At 47.4% G+C, this 11,945-nt stretch overlaps 1 protein-coding gene across 2 annotated transcripts in view; it reads right to left on the reverse strand.

The window, feature by feature from the left end:
- The window catches only part of LOC125946888 (uncharacterized), a 985,317-nt gene that overhangs the window by 639,830 nt on the left and 333,542 nt on the right, over window positions 1-11,945 (reverse strand). The gene's annotated exons all lie outside the window — the stretch shown is intronic.

Here is an 11,945-nt window from a genome sequence, read left to right on the forward strand (position 1 = left end):
CATTCCCCACCTGCGGCACGTTGTTTCTTCATCGATTTTAATTTCCATTAAGCTATGTTTCTTTAATTTACCAAAATTCGGGCCCCTCGGTTCCCTTTCTTCTCGTTCATATATATATATATATATATATATATATATATATATATTGTCAGGCAGGCATATATGAATATATATATATATATATATATATATATATATATATATATAAACGAGTCGAACGAGAACCGAGGGGCGCGACCTTTATTAAGCTTGTCATAAGCCAACAAATAAAGACAACAATAAGAACATACGGGAAATTGTAATTGCTAACAAAATTAAAGAAACATAGCTTAATGGAAATGAAAATAGATGAAAACAAAGAACTTGCAGCAGGTAGGGAATGATCCCAGATCCTCGCATTGCGCGTACGATTGTCTTACCCATTGAGCTACCGCGGTGCCATTTCCCCATCTATTTTCTGTGTTGTTTATGCTTTACTACTAGAACTAACCCTTGGATACATCATATATATTATATCATAGGAAGCCAACAAATATATACATGTATAGGCAATTTGCTAATATGAAGAATATCTGACGGTGTCGCCATTTCAAATCAGTAGCGAAAGCAAACACTGTAACATTCTTCTTGTTCTTTCTTCTTTCTGTGGTTTTGCGTGCCAAAACCAGTTCTGATTTTGAGGCACGCGTAGTGGAGGGCTCCGGATTAATTTGGCCACCTGGGGTTCTTTAACGTGCACTACAACGCAAGCACACGGGCGTTCTTCCATTTCGCCTCCATCGAATTGCGGCCGCCGCGGCCGGGATTCGATCCCGCGATATCGTGCTCAGCAGCGCAACGCCTTAGCTGACTGAGCCACCGCGGCGGGTAACCCTGTCCCAAAGCACCGCGGGATGATGAAGAAGAGAGGCCCGTACAATTTGAAACTGTTACCTTTGCGGCCAGTGCTTGTTTTATCATTCTTGCAACACGGCTTTTCTATTGTGCTTACTGGAACTTGGTTCTTCACCACAAAGAGCCTGTTCTCGAGATAGGCGGGTTTATATTCGTACAGCAAAGTGAACGACATAGATATACATTGCGGAAAACATTTATTTTCTGAAAGCCGCAATGCGTGAAAATGAAATTTTTGTGTTATTCTAGTGCCAGCAGATCGCAGGGATGATTAAGCAGCGGGAAAGAAATGGAAGGTTCACAGGCACATTTGTATCAGCCATCTTTTTTTGGAGAACTCATTAGGAAATTCACACAAATTTCGTGCTTCAACATCTCAGATTCAACAGCGTAATATTGTGCAGGATTTTGTAGATGTTCTGTGTTCATATCAAGTAACTAATCTTTTTACCTTATCATGATTATTTTTACAAATGGCCTCCAGAGCATTGAATATAGAAAGCTCGTATAACGTGAAAGGCAAAACGAGAGCACTATTTCGGGATAAGCATTGTAAAAAGAAAACCGGAAGCACGATGTTTTCCCTGCAAGAGAGATGACGTGACACCGGCCCCTTAAAAATGAAGTTTGATCATTATGTTATTTGCACGTTTATCCCTACTATTATTTCTTCGTATAAGGGCCATGTCTGACCAAATGGCGCCAAGGACTTCACCTTATCTTTCCACATCGCCACAAACTTGCTAAAAAAGCTGCCATATTTTGAGTCGTATATGCTAACTTTGAATCACCTTAATGCACTTTCGTACTTGCTCATATGCGCGTTTATGTGACATCCCGGGCATATCAGAATGAAGTGCACAATTTGTCGCCATGAGGATACTTGAATTTTCTCTTGCTTCTCCTAGCATTTGCCAAGGTTTTAGTCCACATGTTAGTGTTCTATGCAAAGTGTTCGGCTAAGCATTACAGAAAAGCTATTTGACTTTTCTGCTCGAAAATACGTGTAGCAGGATCGCAGTTCTGCAATATCTCTACCGATTTATTCTGCGTTCATTTTCCCATAAAACAATTCCTTTCTACTATATTTTAAAGTGTTGCTGGCATATTTCATATTGTAAAATTATTTTTTCGTTATTGAATTCCGAAAATTATTATTTCTTGAGTATATACGTACGTACTGCCAATGGTGTTTCTAATGAAGAACACGCCACAATTCATGTCAGTGCTTGTGTACAGTAGATACTCGTCCAAGGGATACTGACCTATAGAAAAAAAATATCACAGTTTCCCCACAAGGCCGAAGCAATGAATGCGATAGCAGCATGTTGCAATATTACATGAAGTCACGGAGTAAGATAAGACAGGAGCGCCGACTCCGCCGCCGCGCAACGCATTCGCTCGGGACAAAACGTGCAACGCGAATTATACATCTCGTAGCGCCATCTGTCGAGGCGCGTGGAAAACACTCAACAGCTTGCTTCCATGTGCGCATGCGCTGAGTGGCGGAGACCGGCGGCGACGGCGGCGACGGCGGCGCAGAACGGGCAGCGCGGCACCCGCTGAGCGTGTCGTCTGCTACAAACGTGGACCGTCGGCCGTCTCAATTTGACAGCAATCAAACACAAAAAATATATGCGCACAAATAATAAAGCGCAAGTAAACACGCGGTAGCGCTTTTATGCACGCATACGAAACATTTTTAGATTTTTAGATGTCTAGAGGAAACAGACGATAAATGATGCTGTACAAAAAGACACAACAGAAGTACTTGTCTTTCACTCCTGAACGTCTGCGCGGAAGCGAAGGTGCGAAATTGCCGTCTTCCTCGCTTTGTTTACCATGTCTGCAATATGTTTATTCATGCCTGACGAAAGGTGTGCATGAAGAGACTGAGCAACAAAATAGTGTTTTGTTCCCGGCTGTAAATCTGGTTATGGCAAAGGACGCGAGAAGTTTTCGCTCTTCGCTTCGCCATCTGATTTTCAACTACTGCACCAGTGGCGTCAAAAAATAAACCAATGGACAAAATATGTGCGCGACACTTCGAGAAGCAGCTTATTTTTGATAGTTACTTCAGCAAAGACAAAGGCGATGTCCTACTAGATCTAAAGAAAGTGCCTCGACTTCGAAGCGGAGCAGTTCCTTCAATTTGTTTAGGGAAGCCTGGCGTAGCTCAATGATGCTGAATGCCAGGAGGAACCAGAAGACGCCAATGCGGAAGGACGGGAGGAGCTCAATTTAAATTTCTCTTCAACTACACACAGTGCAGGTGCCTTTCCTTGTCCAGAGACATGCCGTAATGTAGAGAGAAAGAAAGGGAAAGAAAGACAAGGAGGTTAGCCAGTGTAAATACCGGCTGGCTACCCTGTAAATATTCAGCCTTGCCTTTGAGATGATTCCCCCAGTTATGCAGACACATAATCAGAGCTTCTCTTGTGAAATAATAAGCAGGAAACACTGGCAGGATTCCCCAATTATTATGTTTATAGAGAATGTGGTGATTCTGCTCGTAAGAGAACCGGGCGACACGAAAAGCACCGCGAGAAACAAAGAAGCAAGCGAAGCATCTTAGCACTTGATGCGTGCTCAGATAAAAAAGAGCGATAAACGTCAGCTTTTGCGTAAAAAACTTCTTTTCGTTGTCGTCTTTCATTGCTTGAGACCACCCGAACTGCCGTTATATCGCCTTACCATTTGCTATAGTTTTTCTTTCCATTTTTGTTTATTTTCTGTTCCTGTGCCTTGTAAAGTTCCATGTAGGCCACCTGACAAATGCCCTGTATTTGGCCTGTATAAAATAAATTAAATAAAGGGATGCATGACTTGTTTGTCCTGCTAACGTCAATCCGTGAACCGCAAGAGCTATGCGCGCTACAGTCGTCAGGGCGTGCGCGGAGCAGACGACAAAACGGATAGGCAAGCAGGCGCCGCGAGAGAGTCCCCGCGCCTTTGCTCCTCTCCGCTGCAGAGTTTTTCTTAATTCGTAGCGCCGTCTGGCGAACACGCCGTGAAGCAGGAGCCGGCGTTGCAGAATGTGTCCCTTCCAGACGAGCGGAGTCGGCGCTCCTGTCTTATCTTACTCCGTGCATGAAGTTGACAACTCGTAGCTCTAGGAGCAGTATGAAATGAATGAACATAAGCTGAATAAGTAACAACGAGCTGTTTTGCTAGAGGTCGTCTGTTTGGATCCTGTCATCGGACCACTTCATTTATGTTTATTATTTTGAGCCAACGTCCTTCTTATCAACTTGATCCCTACTTTTGCGTATCGGGTATGTTTCAAATCTCTTTACTGGGCTGATCCCGGAGGTAGTGCACAGCCGCGCCAAGGAAATTACATGATTTTCACGTTTAAGCTCTCTTATTGTTTCACACTTTCAACATTTAAGTCTGAGAATATCTAACATAAAAGGCATGCGTTGGTGGCGTTTTTTGTTTTTTGTTGTCGACGTTTTTTTTTTTGAGGACATTTGTTTGTGGGCTGCCATTCTCAAAATTCTGAGGAAAAATTTTGTGAGTAGTGTAAAACCTGGTATGACCAACTTTACTGATAGAATAGTGCGGCAATGTAAGTCGCAAATACCCCATCTCATATAGCATGGTGTGGCATACATCATACATATATCTGAATGTATATGGAACCTTACGGTGGCACGGAGGTTCCGTATATAAATAGGCATATATTTAGGTATGGTTAGACACGACGACGGCAAAAATTCGCTTCGAGTGTCCACATAGCTGTTATCACATAAAAATAAGCAAAAGGAAATATAAGATTACATGAAAAAAGGTTGCTTACAAATGAACTCCTGCGTGTAATGAATTACATATCTTTCACAGCTTAGGTAGTTTCAGGTAGTCATTATTCAAGATAGAAAACTTGTACTTTATATGTACAAACTATTTCTACGTATGTGCTACAAGTGCTTGACTGGATACATTAGGATAGTTTCCGTTTGCAGCTAAACAAGGTCACCATACAGTAGAGAGGCCAAGAACGTAGCCCAACCTTTAGAGAAATAGATGAAGCCTTCCGGTGTCAACGTTTTCTTTATCTTGGCCCGTTTAGCCAAGCTGCAGCCATGGATACCCGCATTGATAGGAACGTATGCGTTCCTACGTTCCGGAATGGCACTGCCCAATTAAGTCATGACCTGCACACATGTGCCTGATAAAGAGCGGTGAATTCTGTGACTCGAACTTTAAACCTGTGCTTCTGAAAATTGTTGACACTATTCTTCTTCTTTCTGGAGTTTTACGTGGCAAAACCAGCTCTGATTATGAGGCAATTTATGACCCAACTTTTCGCCATTAGAGGGCTCCGGAGCAATGTTGAACACATGGGGTTTTTAATGTGCACTACAACGCAAGCACACGGGATTTTTTTGCATTTCGCCTCCATCGGAAATGCGGCCGGTATTCGATCCCGCGATCTCATGCTCTTCCTCTGTTTAATACGTGGTGCTTTTCGACTGTTATAATACCAAGTATCAGTGCTGGTTTCAGTAGCGCACCCAGGATCTCTGCCAGGGGGGGGGGGGGGGGGGTTGACAGTTTGCCAATACCATCTAAACAGCACTAATTTTGATTTCTTCACGGGAAATTGTCAAAAAATGCGCTTTTTGCGAGTGTGCAGACGATTGCGCGTCGTACATCTTAGTTACAGTACTCAAATGCGTAAGGAAATAAAAGGGGTTAAACAAAAGTTGTTGAGTCGGCCTCAGGGGGGGGGGGGGGGGTTACAACCCCCGAACCCCCCCCCCCCCGTCCGTGCGCCACTGGCTGGTTTCCTCTGATAAATATTATATATGTATATATATATATATATACATATATATAGTGGGCGTTTATTAGGCACATCTTCCTCATCTGTATGTTATCATCATCATCCTCCTACCTCTACCTATCCTCCTCTTCGCTTGTATATGTGATAATCATAATCGCGTGTTTGCAGCGCTGGTTCACTGACAAATAAACGTCGTCCCAACCGAGTCGTCACAAGTGGTGGAGTGTGCTCTCCGGTCCTACATCCTCTGGCCGTCCGGTCTGCCTCCTGGAGCTTCGTTCAGGAGACCGCTTGTGCCCACCGTCAGCCAACATGCAGCAGGACGTGCAGCCTGGCGCCCCTATTGCCACCATTCCGACATCGCAAGTCACTCCTTCCTTTATCTTCAACAGCCTTCAGCATGACACCCATCTCTTCGATGGTCTTCGAGATGTGGACGACTGGCTGGACGAGTTCCGCCAATCAGTGCGATAATGTTCATAAACTGTGCCGTGTCTCCTATCTGTCTTGTGTAGCGAAGAGGTGGTTCTTTAACCACGAGATCGACTTGACCGACTGGACTCGCTTCAAGTACCAGCTTTGCGAAGTGTTCGGCACCGGCCGTTTGGTACACTCTCGCCAAGAAAAGCCTCGATGCTCGCAAAAAACACCTGGGCCAGTCGTACACCTCCTACATCGAGGACATTGCACTCTGCCGACGTGTGAATTCTTCAATGTCGGAGTCGGACAGGGTACGCCACATTCTCAAAGACATTAGCACTCTTGCCTTCAATGGCCTCACTATCAAGAATCCGGCTACCATCGCCTCGATGAGCTCGAGTCTGTCTGCCTACAGCCCGACATTGACGATGCTCATTCTACGGTGGACCACGATCTACGTACACTGATACGCAAGCTCATACGCGAAAAGTTGCAATCGATGGGCTTACCCTCGCCTTCGACGTGTCCCAGTCAGCCTTTTTGTGCTTCATTGCGCGACGTTTTCAGAGAAGAACCGGCGTCCTTGACCTGCGCTGTGCCAGTACACGCCCCTGTCCCTCACGCACTACCGAATACCGCCCTACCGACGTACGAGCAAGTTGCTGCCAAGCGTCTCGGCCACGTCACTTCTCCGTTGCCGCTGCCAACTGACGCGTCGGTTGCTGCATCGCCCACGGTGAACTTCCCGTCATCGCCGCCACAGCCTTCATCGGCCCATCTGACCTCACTGTCACCCGGTACAGCGAAAACCCCCTACTACCCACCTTGGTGTCCATCTCGTCCAACGTGCTATTATTACGGGTATCACGGACACATATCACGTTTTTGCCGCAAGCGCCAGCAAGACGAGCATCGGGGTTACGATATGTGTCAGCGCGATTTTTATAGTGAGGCCTCTTACCAAGGGCGGCTTACTATTCACCTCCGCGGCGCTCTCCATCTCCGCCCGCTTCACCTGAAGCACGAGGCGCTTACCGTTCAGCCAGACGCCGTTCCCCATAGCCCTTCCCCCGCTCATCGTCACCACTCCGGCCTACCTCTACTGTGCGTCCGGAAAATTAAGCGATGCAGTTTCCGGAGGAAAAACTGCATATACAAACAAGACTGAAATTACTCCAGCGCGCCCATCCCATATGATTCGTGTGTATGTCGAAGGGGTGCCCGTGGATGCTTTAGTGGATATTGGTGCGGCTTTGTCTGTTATGAATGCTCATTTGTGTTCCAGTCTAAAGAAAGGTATGACGCCTTACGATGGTCCCACGCTGGTTGCAGCCGAAGGGAACACGATTCGACCTTCTGCCTTCTGCACTGCGCGTGTGCTCATCGATGACATTCTCCATCACATGCAGTTTGCTCTGCTATAACCGTGCTCTCACCAGCTGATTTCGGGATGGGATTTTCTATCTTCTGCGTCTGCTGCTATTTGTTGTGGGCAGCATGTGGTACACCTTACCCACACCGAACACTTGCTTGGCGAAGAAACCCCCACGCCATTTCACCTGACCGCTGCAGAAGATACGGAACTACTCCCAGGCCGAAACCAAGTAGTTACCCTTCTATCCAAAGACAATGACCATGGTGACGTCTTGGAGTTCCCTTCTTCCTATTGCCTTACTAAAGGCATATCATTTACATCAGGAGTTGTTCGATTCCACCATGGATCTGCACTGGTCACTGCCACGAACGAAACACCAGAAAAAATCCTACCTACGGAAAGCACAACTGTTGCACGCGTCGCCGATCGGGAGCCTGTCTGCGTCTTGCCACTTACACCAATCTCTTGTGGGGACCCATCTTCTGGTGATTGTTCTTCTGCCGCCGCCCTTACAGCACTCATCAGCACTGACTTGAAACCCACGCAGACACAACAGCTGCTGGCTTTGTTGAAAAACACGCTAATTCTTTCGACGTCCATTCGTCGACCTTGGGCCAAACCACCGTTGCAGAGCATCGCATTCTGACAGACGACACATCTATCCTGCGGCGCCGCCCATACAGTGTGTCTCTAGCCGAACGGAAAATCATGGAAGACAACGTCACCGACATTCTGGAATGACGTGCTGGAACACCCCTCGGCTAGTTCGTGGTGGTCTCCGGTTGTCTTAGTCCGAAAAAAAGATGGCTCCGTGCGCTTTTGCGTCGATTAGCGGGCACTCAATAAGATAACTGGAAAAGACGTCTACCTTACGCCGCACATTGACGACGTCCTTGATTCCCTCCAAGGTGCGGAATACATTTCTAACCTGGATCTGCGTTCCGGCTATTGGCAAATCCCCATCCACGAAGACGATAAAGAAAAAACGGGGTTCACAACCCCCGATGGACTGTACGAGTTCAACATTATGCCTTTCGGGTTCTGTAACGCGCCCGCGACTTTCGAGCGCATGATTGACACCATGCTGCGTGGTCTGAAATGGAAGATCACTCTTTGTTATCTGGACGACGTTGTCATTTTTTTCATCCAAATTTCCTCAGCACCTGCAACGCTTGGATGAAGTTCTGGCGTGCCTTGCCCGCGCTGGTCTTCAGCTGAACACCAAGAAATGCCGTTTCACCAACAAATTCATTAAGATACTGGGTCATATTGTGAGCAGGGATGGCATTCAGCCGGACCCTGACAAGACTGCTGCAGTTCTTCGCTTTCCTCGTCCTGACAGACCCAAAGACTTGCGCAGTTTCCTTGGCCTCGCCTCTTATTTCCGTCGCTTTATCGAGAACTTTGCCTCCATCGCAGCTCCATTATACAAGCTACTAGCTTCCGATGTGCCCATTCTGTGGTCCCAGGAATGCGAATTAGCGTTTGCACGCTTGAAGGACGCCCTCAGCTCTGCACCTGTCCTTTGCCATTTTGATGAGGCCGCACCGACTCTCCTACACACAGACGCTAGCGGCCACGGTATAGGTGCTGTTCTTCTGTAATGCGACAACTCTTCGCGAGAGAGTCATTGCATACGCCAGCCGTGTACTCAGCGCTTCCGAAAAGAACTATACGATCACTGAGCAAGAGTGCCTGGCTATTGTTTGGTCAATACAGAAGTTTCGCCCTTATCTCCACGCCCCCATTTCACCATCGTTACGGACCACCACGCTTTATGCTGGCTTTCAACGCTCAAGAACTTGTCTGGACGCCTGGGTCGCTAGATTTTACGCCTTCAAGAGTATGATTTCGAAATCATATACAAGTCCGGGAAGAAACACCAAGACACCGACGCTCTTTCTCGCTGCCCGCTTCCTACGGCCCCGCTCGACGCCTCTGCAATCGCTTCGCACGTCACCAGTTCGACCGACACTGCTACGGTTTCCTCCCTGGCCTCAATGTACCAACTGCCTTTCGACGATGATCAGCCACTCGCCTCTCGTCAGCTGGCTGACCCGTACTGTCAACCTCTCATTGATCACCTCTCTGGGGCTTCTCGTCCACCTAACGCGCGCCTCCGTCGCCAGCTCGCGCGCTTTAAGCTGGACGATGGCGTGCTGTATCGCCGTATTTACCATCCTGACGGGCAACGCTGGGTGCCAGTTCTACCACGCTCTCTCCGACTTCGTGTCCTCAACGCCTTTCACGATGATTTGACAGCTGGCCACCTTGGGTTCCATAAAACCTATGACCCCATCCGAAGTCGTTTCTATTGGCCTGGCCTTTCTGCTAGTGTCGCCAGATACGTCGGTTCCTGCTCTCCCTGCCAGTGTCGCAAGCTCCCAACATCTGCTCCTGTCTGCCAATTACAGCCGCTTCCGTGCCCTGCAGCCCCGTTCGAGGTTGTTGGGATCGACCTTTATGGGCCCCTTCCGGTCACTACTGCTGGCAATCGATGGATAGTGACTGCCGTCGACCATCTGACGCGCTGCGCTGGGACAGCTTCTGTGCTTACTGGCTCTGCTTCGGAAGTTGCTCACTTCGTTCTTGAAGCCATTATTCTACGCCATGGTGCTCCTCGTGTACTGCTCAGTGACCGTGGAAAGGCGTTCCTTTCCCAACTGCTAAACGAAGTTCTTCGAGCCTCCGGCAGAGCCCCCAAGACAGCTTCTAGCTATGACCCCCAGACTAACGGCCTGACCGAGCGGTTTCATCGCACCCTTGCCGACATGATCGCCGCTTATATTCAACCAGACCACAAAAACTGGGATGTTCTGTTACCATTCGTCACTTTCGCCTATAACACGGCCGTGCAGCGCACAACTGGCTATTCGCCATTTTACCTCGTTTATGGACGCTCCCCTACTTTCTTTCTGGACGTTTCATTCTTCAATTCCAAGGCTAATACATCTCTATCATCTTGCGGAGAGTACATTTCCCGACTCGACCACTGTCGCCAGCTTGCTCGCCTGAACACAGAGGCCAGACAACAAGACCGGAAAAATATTTACGACGAATGCCATTGCGTTGTATCTTTTCGACCTGGTGACGAGGTCCTGCTCCTGACTCCTGTTCGCACCCCTGGTTTATGCGAAAAATTCCAGCCACGCTTCATCGGGCCGTACATAGTCCTTGGGCAGACTTCGCCTGTCAACTACGCGTTACTCCTCTTGACGCCCCCACAGACCGCCGTTGCGGCAATACCGAGGTTGTCCACGTCTCCCGCATGAAGCTCTTCACGTGGCGTGCCTCGACACCTTGACGGCCGGCCAGGATGGCCGCTTTCACGTCGGGGGGAAATTAGTGTGGGCGTTTATTACGCACATCTTCCTCATCTGTATGTTATCATCATCATCCTCGCACTTTTACCTATCCTCCTCTTCGCCTGTATATGTGTTCATCATCATCGCCTGTGTGCTGCGCTGGTTCGCTGACGAGCTCCCGGGCCTAATAAACGTCGTTCCAACCGAGACGTCACAATACATACATACATACATACATACATACATACATACATACATACATACATACATACATACGTACACACACATACATACATACATACGTACGTACGTACATACATACATACATACATACATACATACATACATACATACATACATACATACATACATACATATACATACATACATACATACATACATACATACATACATACATACATACATACATACATACATACATACATACATACATACACGTGGGTGCGGTTCGGAAAGCTGGTCAGGCCCCAGCCAACCCCGGGAAAATGAAACCTTTTCACCTATGTGCCTCAGAATAAGTGATACGCGTTGAAATATCCAGTTATAATCGAAAGACCACTGGCTTGCAACAATATGTCTCGCAGTCTATCGCGTTGAAATCGAGGCTAACTGGGATATGTAGACACGAATGAGTCTGAATGACACTTGTTTCGTTCTTACACGTAGGCAGATATATTGATTGTTATCATGTGGTTGTACTGCATAGTGGTCATACGTGAAGTCCGTGCGGATGTAAATGATAACTTTACCGCGCAGATTATAGACAGCGAACCAATGCTAACAAGAATAACACAGTATACGTGGATGCGGCCACGCGATGCCCTAAGAAAGGTAGAATGGAGACCACAGTGATAGGCCCACAGGAATAAATCACTAATGGTCTCACCTTCGTCGGTCCACTGCAACTATCTCTTTCGCTGAGCTCGTTGTTAGCTGCGCTTGGCGCGGCAAATATGTGCCTTAGATATCTCCAACCACGATCCTGATACACTTTTCATATTAACAGCGAAGCTGTTTAACCTGGACGTTTGCTTCAGGTGTAACGCCGAAATGTGGCCCGATGCTGGTGGTAGTGCTGAAAGAGTCCAATCGCAATGGCAGAGAGAAAGAGATAGTTTTATGCGTCAGAGTGGGAGCTAGT

The sequence above is a fragment of the Dermacentor silvarum genome, chromosome 7 (genome assembly GCF_013339745.2).
Source record: "Dermacentor silvarum isolate Dsil-2018 chromosome 7, BIME_Dsil_1.4, whole genome shotgun sequence".
In the NCBI taxonomy this organism is placed as follows: domain Eukaryota; kingdom Metazoa; phylum Arthropoda; class Arachnida; order Ixodida; family Ixodidae; genus Dermacentor; species Dermacentor silvarum.